Source organism: Astyanax mexicanus, chromosome 1 (assembly GCF_023375975.1).
Source record: "Astyanax mexicanus isolate ESR-SI-001 chromosome 1, AstMex3_surface, whole genome shotgun sequence".
NCBI lineage: Eukaryota > Metazoa > Chordata > Actinopteri > Characiformes > Acestrorhamphidae > Astyanax > Astyanax mexicanus.
This window is the reverse complement of record NC_064408.1, coordinates 56,943,129-56,956,630: the sequence shown is the minus strand read 5'-3', so window position 1 is coordinate 56,956,630 and position 13,502 is coordinate 56,943,129. Positions and strand designations below refer to the sequence as shown.

Here is a 13,502-nt window from a genome sequence, read left to right as displayed (position 1 = left end):
ATTCTGCACTTTAGTGCATTATTATTTCAAACTAAATTAATTTCCTGTAGTTTACAAAGTAAGGAGTTTGTTTCTGTTTTACAGAATGTTTGAAAATATTATAGAATATAAACCTTTTGTTGCAGTAGTATAGCTGAACTATATTGAAGCATACTTTTGAAATGGACCAATTATAGAACAAAACAACTGAGGCAAGACTTTTCTGCCTTTTACATGATCAATGCTTGTGTTATATCCCCAACACCTCTGGCTTAAGAGAACTCCACCACTCTTGACAGGATTTACATATAAAATGTCTGTGTTCTTGTTTTGTGTTTAATCCTTGTGTAAATGCACTACATTTAAGATAATCCCATTTACATAAACAATTCCATCAAATACAGCTTTGTTGAATTTAAAATTGCTTGAATTCTCCGATGTGACTTTTTGTAGTTACTGTGAAATTGAGGTCAGATCACACTGTGTGCACGTGTTAACCAAAAAACAGTTTCAGGTCCACCCCCTTCTCTTACCCACACAGTTATATTTCCTGTCTTAGTACCCCAGACTCTTGTTTAAGCCTACAAACAGTCAAACCCACAATGTAACATCTGGGAAGTTTTTGCAGATCTGCAAATATTTGCTCACACTGCACCTAATACTGATGCTGCATTCAACATATAAAACACAACAAATAAAGAGACTACAGCAGCAAAACAGAACAAAGGTGCTAAGGTATGAGTCAAGATAATGAGATGAACAACTTATTTAACTAAGAAATAATTTTCAAATAATTGCACTTATACTGACTTATACTTTTCCAGTCGTTGAGATAGCAAAGACTGCGTCGTTGACTGCTCACCTAATGATCACTAAAATAGGGCCTGATGCCTAAACCTAATAACTGGTTGTGTCACCCTTGGCGGCAACAACTGTAACAATCGTTAGCAATAACTGGCAATGAGTCATCATCTGATAATGAGACATTTCTGTGAGGGAATTTTAGTCAATCCTTCTTTACAGAATTGTTTAAGTTCAGCCAGATTGGAGGATCTATAAGCATGAACAGCCTGTTTAAGATCATGTTGCAGCATCTTAATCAGACTTTGACTAGGCCACTACAAAAACTTCACTTCATGTTTTGTTTTTTGGACCAATTCAGAGGTGACTTGCTGATGTGTTTTGGATCATTGTCCTGCTGCAGACCCCAAGTTCGCCTGAGCTTTCATGGCAGATGGCCGGACATTCTCTATCAGAATTTTCTGGTAGAGACCAGAATTCATGGTTCCATCCATTACAGCATGTCATCCAGGTCCTAAACCAGCAAAACTGCACCAAACCATCACACTACCACCACCACCATCATACTGTAGGTATGATTTTGGTTTTCTGAAATTATGTGTTAATTTTACACTATTTGTAATGGAACACCTTGCAGAAAGTTCCAATTTGTTTCATTAGTCCACATAAGAACTGTCCAGGAGATCATCAAGAGGTTTGTTGATGAAAGTGAGATGGGCCATTGTGAGATAGGTCTTCCTTGTCTGTGTCTGTATATACCCACATTTACCATTTCACAGCTCAGCACAGCTCCCGTCACACAGCTATTCAATAGCTGTTCAATATTCAAGATTCAATTCAAGCGAACTATTCAATCATTCTAACATAATATATTTGATGCCAGTAGTGAAAGATAACTGTATATAATATTTAATCAGGTTTAAGTTACTTTGAGAATGAGTATATTACCTGTCAGAAAGTTACAGGAAATTATTATTAGCTAGCAATTTGCTGTTGACATTTTATTTTAGTTTAATCTACTGTAGTTAGTTAACAATTAGCTTTGTTACTACATGCCTTAGTGCATTGGTAGACTATTTAGCTACAGGGTATTTTTGTGATAATTATATTCCTGATGACAATAGTTGAAAAGTACTTTATTGCATTAAAGAATAAACTACTTAAACTAAATACACAGAGCTGTATGTCAGTATCTGTGCTGCTCTGTGAAATGGTGGATGTGGGTTGTGTCTGAGCTGTGTGTGTAAACCTGATATAAAAATACAAATATCAGAAACCTCATATGAAAAACAAATATCAAAACTTGATATAAAAATACTTAATATAATGAAGTTAGACAGGAAAAATAACAATGAAGAAAAACTCAGCCATTCATGAATTAACATAAAAAATGAACCCATGTGTGTTAATCTGATGTAGTGATATATATAAATATATATATATATATATATATATATATATATATATATATATATATATATATATATATATATATATATATATATATAAAGTATTAAAGTAAAAATTAAAATAATGAGCAGTGGTATTCAACATGAGATATTTAAAGAAAACCGGGACACCGTTTTTTTCCCATTCTCTTCTTATTTTTGTATCATGAATATTGACCTTAACTGAGGCAAGTGAGTCCATTTAGATCTGGGTTCTTTTGTGACCTCTTGGATGAGTTGTCCATGCCCTTTTGGGGTAATTTCGGGCGGTCACTCCAAAAAAGGTTTACCAGTGTTTCATGTTTTTTTCATTTGTGAACAAGTAATAAGAAATAACTTTATAACCTTTTCAGACTGACATATGTCAATAACAACTGATTTTCTCATCTGTTCTTGAATTTCTTCAGTTCGGGGCATAATGTGTTGATGTTTGAGATCTTTTAGCGTCTTCATGTGGTCAGACAGGTTCTTTTTAAGTGATTTCTCGATTCCACAGGTCTGCTAGTAATCTGATTGTGGTTAGTGAAACTGAGTTTAACTTTCCAAAAAATGTGATTAATCACATTTAATTTATGGGGGCAATTACTTTTTCACACAGGGCCAGGTTGGATTGGATTGCTTTTTCCCTTAATAAATGAAATCATAATTTTTTGTTTGAAAATTTTTTGTTTGATAAAAAACAAATAAATAAAAATAAATAATAATAATAGTAATAATAATAATAATAATTAAATAAATATGTAGGGAAGTAATTAAATTTTTACAGCACTGTGTGTGTGTGTGTGTGTGTGTGTGAAAGTAATTCCAATTTTATATTCACGTAAATGTTAAAAGTAAAAGTATGTAAAATGATATGTTGCCTGATATGACAGTGCATAACAAACAAACTGTTAGTAGTAATGTAGTAATGTCCAGAGGCGGTCTTTGCATAGAGGCATTGCTAGGCAACTGCCTTGGGCCCCTCCCACTGCAGGCCCTGTAGGGGCCCCCTGACTAGCTGCAAACTTCCCATAGGCCTACAGCTGTAATTGGGGCCCTTTGGGCAGTAATTCACAGAAATGGTGATTCTTGTATGTTTAAAATGGAAACAAAGACAACACAATAAATTACAAATAAATACAGTTCAGTCCACACCCCCTCTCTTTCCCGTTAAAATGGAATATTCCATCCACGCCATGTGGCCATGCCGTGAACCACTACAGGAGGAATTAAGGTGAAATTAAGTGTACAAGTGGGTTGTGAGCGAAGCCATGAAGCGCCACTTGCTACAAAAAGAAAAAAAAGAAGGAAGAGGCTAAACTAAAAACAGATCCTCTTCCAAAACTGATAAGCTTTTTTTTATCAATAAAATACTACATTTTTTTAAAATGAATAATAAGTAATTAATATAAAATAAAAACTCATTTAAAACACAATCAAAAGCTATATAATAGTGCACAGAATAATATCAGTTTTAGTTAGTTTCAGTTTCAAATAATTGAAACAGTTCACCAAAACCTCTACCCATCCTTTATATTTGACAATATTTTATTACTTTACAGGTCCTCACCCATCTTAATTTTAGTTGTTATATTATTTTTAGCCTCGCGCTGAATTTAGCTCCGTGCTGCAGGAGGGAGGGAGGGAGGGGGAGAGAGAGAGCGCAGCAGCGCGGCGCATTTTGCCTGATTTCTCTTGATTAAATTTCAATAAACATGTGAATTTAATACCTTTTAATACGATATATTTTAATTCACTTGATAGGACCTTATTTATTAAAAAGTTTTTTTTTTAAATCGCAATGCCGCGCACGCTTTCCTTTTGACTGACGCTAAACTGTTTGATACAGTTGTTATATTATATTATATTAATACCATTTTAAAGTTTTTCGTTTCTATGTTTTGAAATTTGTTAGATTATATTTTTGTCAACATTTTGGGTTTATTTTCGTTTGTTATTTTTCTAATAATAATAGAATTTACATAATTCATTTTCAAAGTACCGTGCCCAACACTGGCTGACAATGAGCAAGTTTCCTGGCACAAACCAGCATGAATGTACGGTGGCCGAGAAAGCCCAACGCAGTGCAAATTGAAAAGCGCTGTAAAAGCACAAAACACATCCATCAAAATTACAACACAGGCGCAGCAAATAGAAAAACGCGCTGCAAATAGAAAAACGCGCTGCAAATAGAAAAACGCGCTGCAACTAGAAAAACGCGCTGCAAATAGAACCCCAACACAACGGAAGTGAGTCACAACACAACAGAATTTTCCCGGGGGACCTTAAAAGATACTGTACCGGCTAAGCTGCGTCTTCAGTAACGTCTCGGACTTCACTATGTGTACAAAGGACAATAAGTGGCAAACAAGGCGTTTTGTGAAGCAGAACTTTTAATAATATGCACACAACCGTGGTAATCACAGGTAATAAACATTACTTACTTTTCAGAAGCTTGTTTGCCACTTATTGTCCTTTGTATACAGCTGGTATAGCATCTTTTAAGGTCCCCCGGGAAAATTCCGTTGTGTTGTGACTCACTTCCGTTGTGTTGTGGTTCTATTTGCAGCGCGTTTTTCTATTTGCAGCGCGTTTTTCTATTTGCTGCGCCTGTGTTGTAATTTTGATGGATGTGTTTTGTGCTTTTGCAGCGCTTTTCAATTTGCACTGCGCTGGGCTTTCTCGGCCACCGTATGAATGACATGAAATGTTTAAAATTAATACAGACATGTAGAAAAACGAAGACGAAGACAAGCTGTAACCTAGATATAAATAATAATAGAATAATAATAATAGAATAATAATAAATAATAATAAATAATAGAATAATATGCCAATTAGGCATATTTGTAGCAGTAGGGTATTTTTTCATCCCTGACTTCATTTAAGTTATATACCTGATTTGATCTTTTTCCTACAATCCTTGCTAAGTTTTAGGTGAAGGAGACCTAAATAAGGTCAGTGCATGTTTCTGGAAAAAACAAAACAGTGGGCGTGGCATCGCGATGGTTACCATCCATGGCAATGTTGGGTCATAAATGAGGATGGACTATGATATCATCTATCGGCACAACCCTATTTCTTGCATATTAATGTCGATGGGCCCCCTAGCTAAATTCGCCTTGAGCCCCCAAATTGCTAAGTCCGCCACTGGTAATGTCTTTATACAGTGTACCATTGTTTTTCCTCATACAACTTTTTCTGTTAAAAATGTGACATTATAGTACCACTGTGTAATGCTGTATGTAGTATGTAATTATAAAGAACTTTTCATAAACTATGTCCTTTTCAGCTTAGAGCCTACCTTAATTTCAGTGTTTATACCAACATCTTAGCTAAGGTTATTTTATGATACTTATGCCTGAAGTGTGTATCTCATATTTACCCAGTTGATATATACCCAGCTTATTATTATATCTAGTTATATACCCAGTTATATGCTTATTTGGCAATAAACGTATAATAATAACAGAGCAATGTGTTTATGAAGTGTGAAGTAACAGAACTGTACACAATCACTGGTCAGATCTTTTATATACAAAAATGTGCCAATATATCTTACATGCAGATTTAACAAGAATATTTCTTTTTGATATTTTGCAATTCAGGTTGATCAGCTAAAAGGTGGTTTCCGTCAGTCGCCAATGTGTAGATGAGGAGGGGTTGTACAGAAAGTTCTACCACATCATGGTTCTTTCCCCTAAAGAGTGTGATGACACTTGTTTCCCAGTGGTCAGAAGTGTGTTCGTGGAAATGGTGCAGTCCCACTTGTGATTCTCTCCGTTATAAATTGGGCCAGTGATCATACGGTGATCATTGTCTGCACGAGAAGTCAGAGGTTTCATCCACTGATCGAGAACCCGGCTAAAGATTCAGACATGAAGCCGTACTGCATTGCAGCCATCTGCCTTCTCCTCTTCGCCTTCTGCTCACTGACTCTCGGTCAAAGTAAGCTGCTTTTTGAATACATGAGAAAGAGAACATTTTTTAAAGCTATTAGGGACAAAAAGCATCAGCACTTGATTTTGTTGAGTAATTTGAATTAAATATTTAAAAATATTAATTGCTGGGTTAGATTGTATATAAAACATAATATAAAACTGATAACTTTATATAAAACATGACTTTTTTCAGGCAGTCACGAGCCAGAGAAGTGTTGCTTCGGCTATATAAATGCAAAAATTCCTGCTGCCATTGTTGAACGTTTTGAGACCACTAGTCCTGCATGCAAAATGCCAGGTGTCATGTAAGTATTTTTTCATTTTATCATGTGGGCCTGAAACATGAAATCCTGTGCGTATTTTGTTATATATATATTTATATATATATATATATTTTTTTTACAGATTTCACACAAACAGACAACTGGAAAGATGTGCTAATCCAGCTGAAAAATGGGTCCAAAGGTTGATGGGCATTGTGAAAAATCGCATGCTGAATGTCAGCACCCCTCCTGCTGCTTCTGGAGACAGTACTCAAGTTGCAAACTAAAAATCCTATAAGCTATAAGTGTTCTTACCTCATTCAACATTATTAAGCTTTTAAATATAACATTGCATGTGAAATTATTTACATATTTTTAAATGTGTCTTTCAGTTATTTATATTTGAAACAAAAATACTTTTTAATAACATTTCCAGACATTATTTTGTGGAATTATGTGATATTTTAATTTTGACTAAAGACACAATACTTACTGCAAATAGGAGGCAGTATTTTGCTTTCTTAAAAGAACTGTATGAACCCATTTCTGTCTTTTCTTGAATTAAATAAAGATTTTAAAATTCATTTATTTACTGTCTTTGCTGATAACTTTTATTGGTAGATCTTATAAACTGGTATGCAACCAGAACTTTGTGGACAGGACTTCAGTTAATCTTTTTAAACTGTTTGTAAGTCTCAAGCTGTTTCCTAATTATTATTTTCAAAAACAACCAGGCTAATAAGTTATCTTAAGATTTTAGGCTGAGATTGATGTCATAAGTTTTAGGCTTGGGGAAGATTAAGATTAATATTATACATAACTTACTGAATCTAATATTTATTAAATGATATAAAATGTAATACTCTTCATGTTATTTAATGTGACGCTTAGATTTTTAAGTACTTCAGTGATACTGAGATAACCAGAGGTGGAAAAAGTACTGAAAAATTGTAATTAAGTAAAATTACCTTTACTTTGCTAAAATTCTACTCGAGTAAAAGTAAAAAAAGTACTCAATTTAAAATTTACTTTGAGTAAAATTTCATAGTTACTTTTAATTATTTGATGTAAAAAGTATAACAAATAATAAATTAAATCGTTTTTAATGAATAATCGTTATTATTCCGCATAATAATTTGGACCTTTCAGGCAGTATTTGTTTAGACCACCCCATAAAACATTTTCAAGAACAAGTGGCATAGGTTTCTATGATCCATTTTTTTCTTTATTGTTAAAAAGTTATGGTCATATAGGTGACTATAAACTGTATTTTTATAGTTTTACAGTTCATTATTATTTTTTAACCTGCCATTTATTTGCTTTAACTGCTATTTACATGTTTTTTTTTTACATTCAAGCAGACTGTTTAATGTTCCTAATAAAAACTTAAGGAATTATCATTAATAACATGACATCATACAAAAAGAATGTAAAGAAGCACATATCCATGGGTAGCATAACTCCACAGAACACCAGTTCCCCCGAGCCACACACAGACCCCAGGCTACACAATGTCTCTCTAATAAACATTACTGGGAAAAGTTCAGCTGCGCTGCCATGGAGATAACAAAACTCAGCGCAAACTATGTGTGATAAAATCAGCGGAACATAAACACAGACATAGGCGTGCACACATAGACATCACCAAAGTGCCCTTTTGAAACTTCGTTGTTGTTTTTTTTTTAATATTATTATTATTAAGATTTTACTGAAGCCGTGTTGAAATGATCTTTTGAAAACCTGTGCGATTAAAAACGAGTGGAAACAGAATGCCCTGAAATCAGCTCACACAGGACACCTCTCTCTTCCTCTGTCACGTGACCCCACGCGGTCGCGCAAGCATAGGCCAATCACGAAGCCGGTTCAGGAAGAAAGTCCCACCTCTTAATAGAAAGAGCCAATCAGCTCGCTGGTTTTGCGGAGCACAGAGGAGAGTGGGGAATATTTAGGTTATATTCGCCTGTTAACCGACAGATGCATTTCATACACCTTTTAGTGAATTTAATATACTACTAATTTAGGTGTTAATACAGGTTAGTAGATTAATTAATATACAGGATAACAAACACTATTTGTCTCAATTAACCTTCACTATTTTTTAGCAAACCATGAAGGCCGAATTCTGCCAAAGAATTTGATAGGTTGTACAATTTTTAATAAATTGATTATTTTACTGGATATTTGGCAGGCCCGTAGCCAGCATAGTGATGGGGGGGATCTTTTTCCCCCAAAAGTGGACTTCATTTGGCTCTCTACTCCAATGCCCCCTAAATACACGAGCACACTTCAAACCTTTTAATTTAGACATATTTTATTTATTATAAGTTTGTTGTGAATCTGTTGTTGCTGTTCGTCTGTTGCTCCCCACTGTTAACATAAATTTGATATAAATGTAAGTGTTACTCAAACTTCCTACATCTGTGATGTGACTTCATTGTCTGTCTCTGTTGCTCACCTCAGTTGTCTGTTGCTTTGTTCCATTGTCTCTGTTGCTGCCCTCCATTGTCTGTCTCTGATGTTGCTGTCCTTTATTGTCTATCTCTCTACTATTGACATAAATAGATAAGAATTACTTCATTAGGAACACTATCGGTATGGTCATTAAAACTTAAACATGAATTAATAATACTATAAATTGAAGTGTTCTGTCTTATTAAAATCTTCCTATAACTGTGCTGGGACTTCGAAACACAAGCAGATTTAAACTCTAAACACAGTTCCGTAATCCGGAGAGGCAGACGGTACGAATGGTGTATAACATGTCCGCATTCGATCAAATATGGACGTACGAAAAACGTAAATATGAAAATAATATTTCATAACTTTCATAAACTAGGCATAGGGCGTGTTAAGAGGTTAACCCCCTTTATACACCTCAATACTGTATTTTATATATGGCCGTAAAATACACCCTAGCTTGATCGTCCGAATTGCAAAGTGAGTGACTGAATGTTTTTGTCACTTAACCTTCATTTCTTAAAAATCAACTAAAATCCAGACTTTGGATTTATCGCAATAATAACAGTAATAATCCGGTGTTACATGTACAATATACTATTGGGCTAAGCCGAGCCCGGCACTGTTAATGCAGGGGAGTTGTAAAGAAATAGAAGCCCTGCACTCAGCAGCTTACCGATTTTGGGCCTTTTTTTGAACAAGTCACCAATATTTTGGGACAATGTTACCGCCGTTTTCTTCCGTTTTCGCTCCTTGTCTTCTTTTTTACCCATTTTCTCAAGTAACTTTCCCCTGATTCTTATTCTTTCCACAAGCTAAGAACAGAAATGGGGGAATTACCGCCACCTACTGGATTGGTGTAAAACAGTCTGAACAAAATGTGTAAAGAGAAACATTAACAATTTTTCTTACTCGTCACTTCTCTGGGGGCAGGCGGGGGGGGGGGGGATTGGGGTGGCTGAGGGGGGGTTGGGGGGGATGGGGGGGGATCGAACGAACCCTTCGATCCCCCCTGGCTACGGGCCTGCATGCTCACTTTTTTTTAAACCATGTAAATGATTTGCAATATGTGCTCACATTTTCCCAATTCAAGTGAATGATTTGCAATTCAAGTGAATGATTTCTTTATTTTGATCAAACGTTTTTATGTGTAGAAAAAAAGTTTCCAAAGTCTTTTTTCAGTTCATGCACACAGGACAGGATAAACACATATCTCCTGCACTGTTCATGTCTACTACAATGGCATTTTAGGGCCATTCTTAAACTGTTCCCTTTAAGATTGAAGTCATAACATTATGAGCAAGTCATAGTAATACTTTGAGGGAAATTTCATGTATGTTTAATCTTAATATAGTTTATAACACACACATACAGTCATCCTGCATCAGAAAAAATGGTTTATTTCCTTTAGTCATGGAATTTACTGTATTCATGTGTTCTTTTGGTAGCAAAAAACAAAGTAAAAGGCTGTGGAAAACCTCCATTATGCAGCACCCACACTCCCCATATGGGAGGCTTCTCGCAGCAGGAGAGCTGAAGGCTTCCTACCGGGAAGCCACCACATCAAATCTGGACACTATCAGTGTTGTGCGTGAACGAGTACAAAAGAACGCGTTCATTGAACACGCTCATTTTTTCGTGAACTGAACGCAACACATTTTTTAATAAAGAACTTGAACGTGAATTAGTTCACATTATGTGTCATGAACAGCAGACATCACTGTAAATGAACGTTGGCTAGTTAATAACATACTGGCTTCCGCACAACGTTACTCGTGATGATCGCGGGGGGCTGGAGCGCGGAGGACAAAAGCGTGGAGCGCGCGCGCGAGAGAGAGAGAGAGATACAGAGAGAGAGAGAGATACAGAGAGAGAGAGAGAGAGATACAGACAGAGAGAGAGATACAGAGAGAGATACAGACAGAGAGAGAGAGAGAGAGAGATACAGAGAGAGAGAGAGAGATACAGAGAGAGAGAGAGATACAGAGAGAGAGAGATACAGAGAGAGAGAGAGATACAGACAGAGAGAGAGATACAGAGAGAGATACAGACAGAGAGAGAGAGAGAGAGAGATACAGAGAGAGAGAGAGAGATACAGAGAGAGAGAGAGAGATACAGAGAGAGAGAGATACAGAGAGATAGAGAGATACAGACAGAGAGAGAGAGAGAGAGAGAGACCAATGACGAGAGTGGAAGAAAGCCCTGCAATTTAAAAAAAAAAGGCTAGTGGAAGTGATGGCAGGGAGACAGACAACGATTCTCCTTATGAACATTTTCATCAGCTTGTATGAAACCCACAAATGCAGTGTCATGAGCAAATGTCTACAGTGAGCAGTTTCAAAGAACGTATAGTGATTTCTAGCTTGTAGTGTGAAAAAAAAGTATTTATTTGAATATCTCACGAAAAAAGTAAAATGAACTGAACTTTGAACTAGTTCAGAATTAAAATTGTGAACTTTGAACGTGAACTGTTCACTTTGAGCATGTATGGACTGAACTTGAACTAGTTCAGAAAAGATGTGAACTGGCACAACCCTAAACACTATATCATTAATAAGCAGCAAGTTACAAATGTAGATAACAGATGGTAATCACAGCAGCCCTGACATGAGCAGAAAATTCTCCTTTCCCTTCCTCTGTGCTCCGTTATTACACTGCAGCCCACACAGCTAGAACTGAATTTCCCTCAAAATACTACAACTTTATGCTCATAATATTCCGACTTTAATCTCGTAATATTACGACTTTATTCTCAAAGTGAACTGTTTTTTTTAGAGTGGCCCTAAAACTCCATTATAGCAGACATGAACAGTGCTGGAGACATGTGTTTTTCCTTGTGTTTAGACTCATGAAACTTTTTTGTGTGTATAAAAAGAAGTTTGCTAGGATTAAAGAAATAATCGAATTTGGGTACAAATTGAGTACAAATTGCAAATTGTGTACAAGATTTGAAGACAATGTAAGCACAAACTGCTATATTGTTTGCTCGATTTAATCTTTTTTTTTTACCAAGGCCCCTCCCGGGCTCTGTAGCTACCACACTGTCAATGCATGGTGTCAACTGGAGGCAATAGAGGCAATGCTACAGAATATACGCTGTAAGAAAATGCTGTGAAATCCACAGTAGTATACTGTATTCCTGCACAATTAACTACTGTAATTTTTTTTAAATATTATACTCTGAATGTGGCCAAAACCAAATTAATTCACTTCAAACTGTCAAAATCACAGTAATAATCCCACTACTGTAAAAAATCACAGTAATAATCCCACTAGTGTAAAAAATCACAGTAATAATCCCACTAGTGTAAAAAAATCACAGTAATAATCCCACTACTGTAAAAAAAATCACAGTAATAATCCCTATTTAAACATAAATGTGTTTAAACTGTTAATGTAGTATTTTGTAAAATACTTATACACATTCAGCATATATACAGTGCCCTCCATAATTATTGGCACCCCTGGTTAAGATGTGTTCTTTAGCTTCTCATAAATTGAGTTTTGTTCAAAATAATATAGGACCACGATGGGAAAAAAAAGTAAAGTCCAACCTTTAACTCAAGTAAATTTTAAGGGGGAAATAAAATCCCTGACTAAGAAATAATTATTCTTCATAAAATCACCTGTTCCACAATTATTGGCACCCCTAACAATTCTTAGGAAATAAATTTAATAAAAGTATTTCTGTCACTTCTACAGTAGTTTACGAAGTTGATCAGAGTATGTAGGAACATTTAATTAGTAATTCACAACTTCCTGTTTCCCTGGGGTATAAATATGACGTGACACAGAGGCCATTTATCTTCAACATGGGAAAGACAAAGGAACATACCATTCAAGTGAGGCAGATGTGTGTTGACCTTCACAAGTCAGGCAATGGCTACAAGAAAATCGCTACTCGCCTACACCTGTCCATATCTACTGTCAGAGGAATTATTAAGAAGTTTAAAACAACTGGAACAGTGGTAAACAAGCCTGGACGAGGACGCAAGTTTATTTTGCCACCACGCACAGTGAGGAGGATGATAAGAGAAATAAAAAGTTCTCCAAAGCTCACTGTTACAGAATTGCAACAAATGGTAGCTTCTTGGGGTCACAAAGTCTCCAAAACAACCATCAGGCGCTATCTACATGCCAACAAGCTGTTTGGGAGGCATGCACGGAAGAAACCATTTCTCACTCACAATCATAAACGCAAACGTTTGGAGTTTGCTAAGTGGTACTATGACTTCAACTGGGACCGTGTGCTTTGGTCAGATGAAACAAAGATAGAGCTTTTTGTCAACAAATGCTCTAAGTGGGTCTGGCGTAACACAAGAGCTGAGTATGCAGAAAAGCACCTCATGCCCACTGTGAAATACGGCGGGGGATCAGTGATGCTGTGGGCCTGTTTCTCTTCTAAAGGCCCTGGGAACCTTGTTAGGGTGCATGGCATCATGAATGCTCTAAAATACCAGGACATTTTAAAACAAAATCTGGTGGCTTCTGCCCGAAAGCTGAAGATGGGTCGTCACTGGGTCTTTCAGCAAGATAATGACCCTAAACATGTGGCCAAATCTACACAGAAATGGTTCACCGCACACAGAATCAAGCTCCTCCCATGGCCATCTCAGTCCCCAGACCTCAACCCC

The 13,502-nt window shown here is 36.1% G+C and overlaps 1 long non-coding RNA gene across 1 annotated transcript; it reads right to left on the bottom strand.

Annotated features, from left to right (window-relative positions):
* Nucleotides 1-5,736: 5,736 nt before the first annotated feature.
* On the bottom strand, nucleotides 5,737-9,781 carry LOC125802427 (uncharacterized). The gene is made up of 3 exons (XR_007439557.1): nucleotides 9,545-9,781; nucleotides 8,867-8,957; nucleotides 5,737-6,160 (listed from the first exon to the last, which is right to left on the bottom strand). It is a non-coding gene; the product is annotated as an uncharacterized LOC125802427 (long non-coding RNA).
* Nucleotides 9,782-13,502: the final 3,721 nt, after the last annotated feature.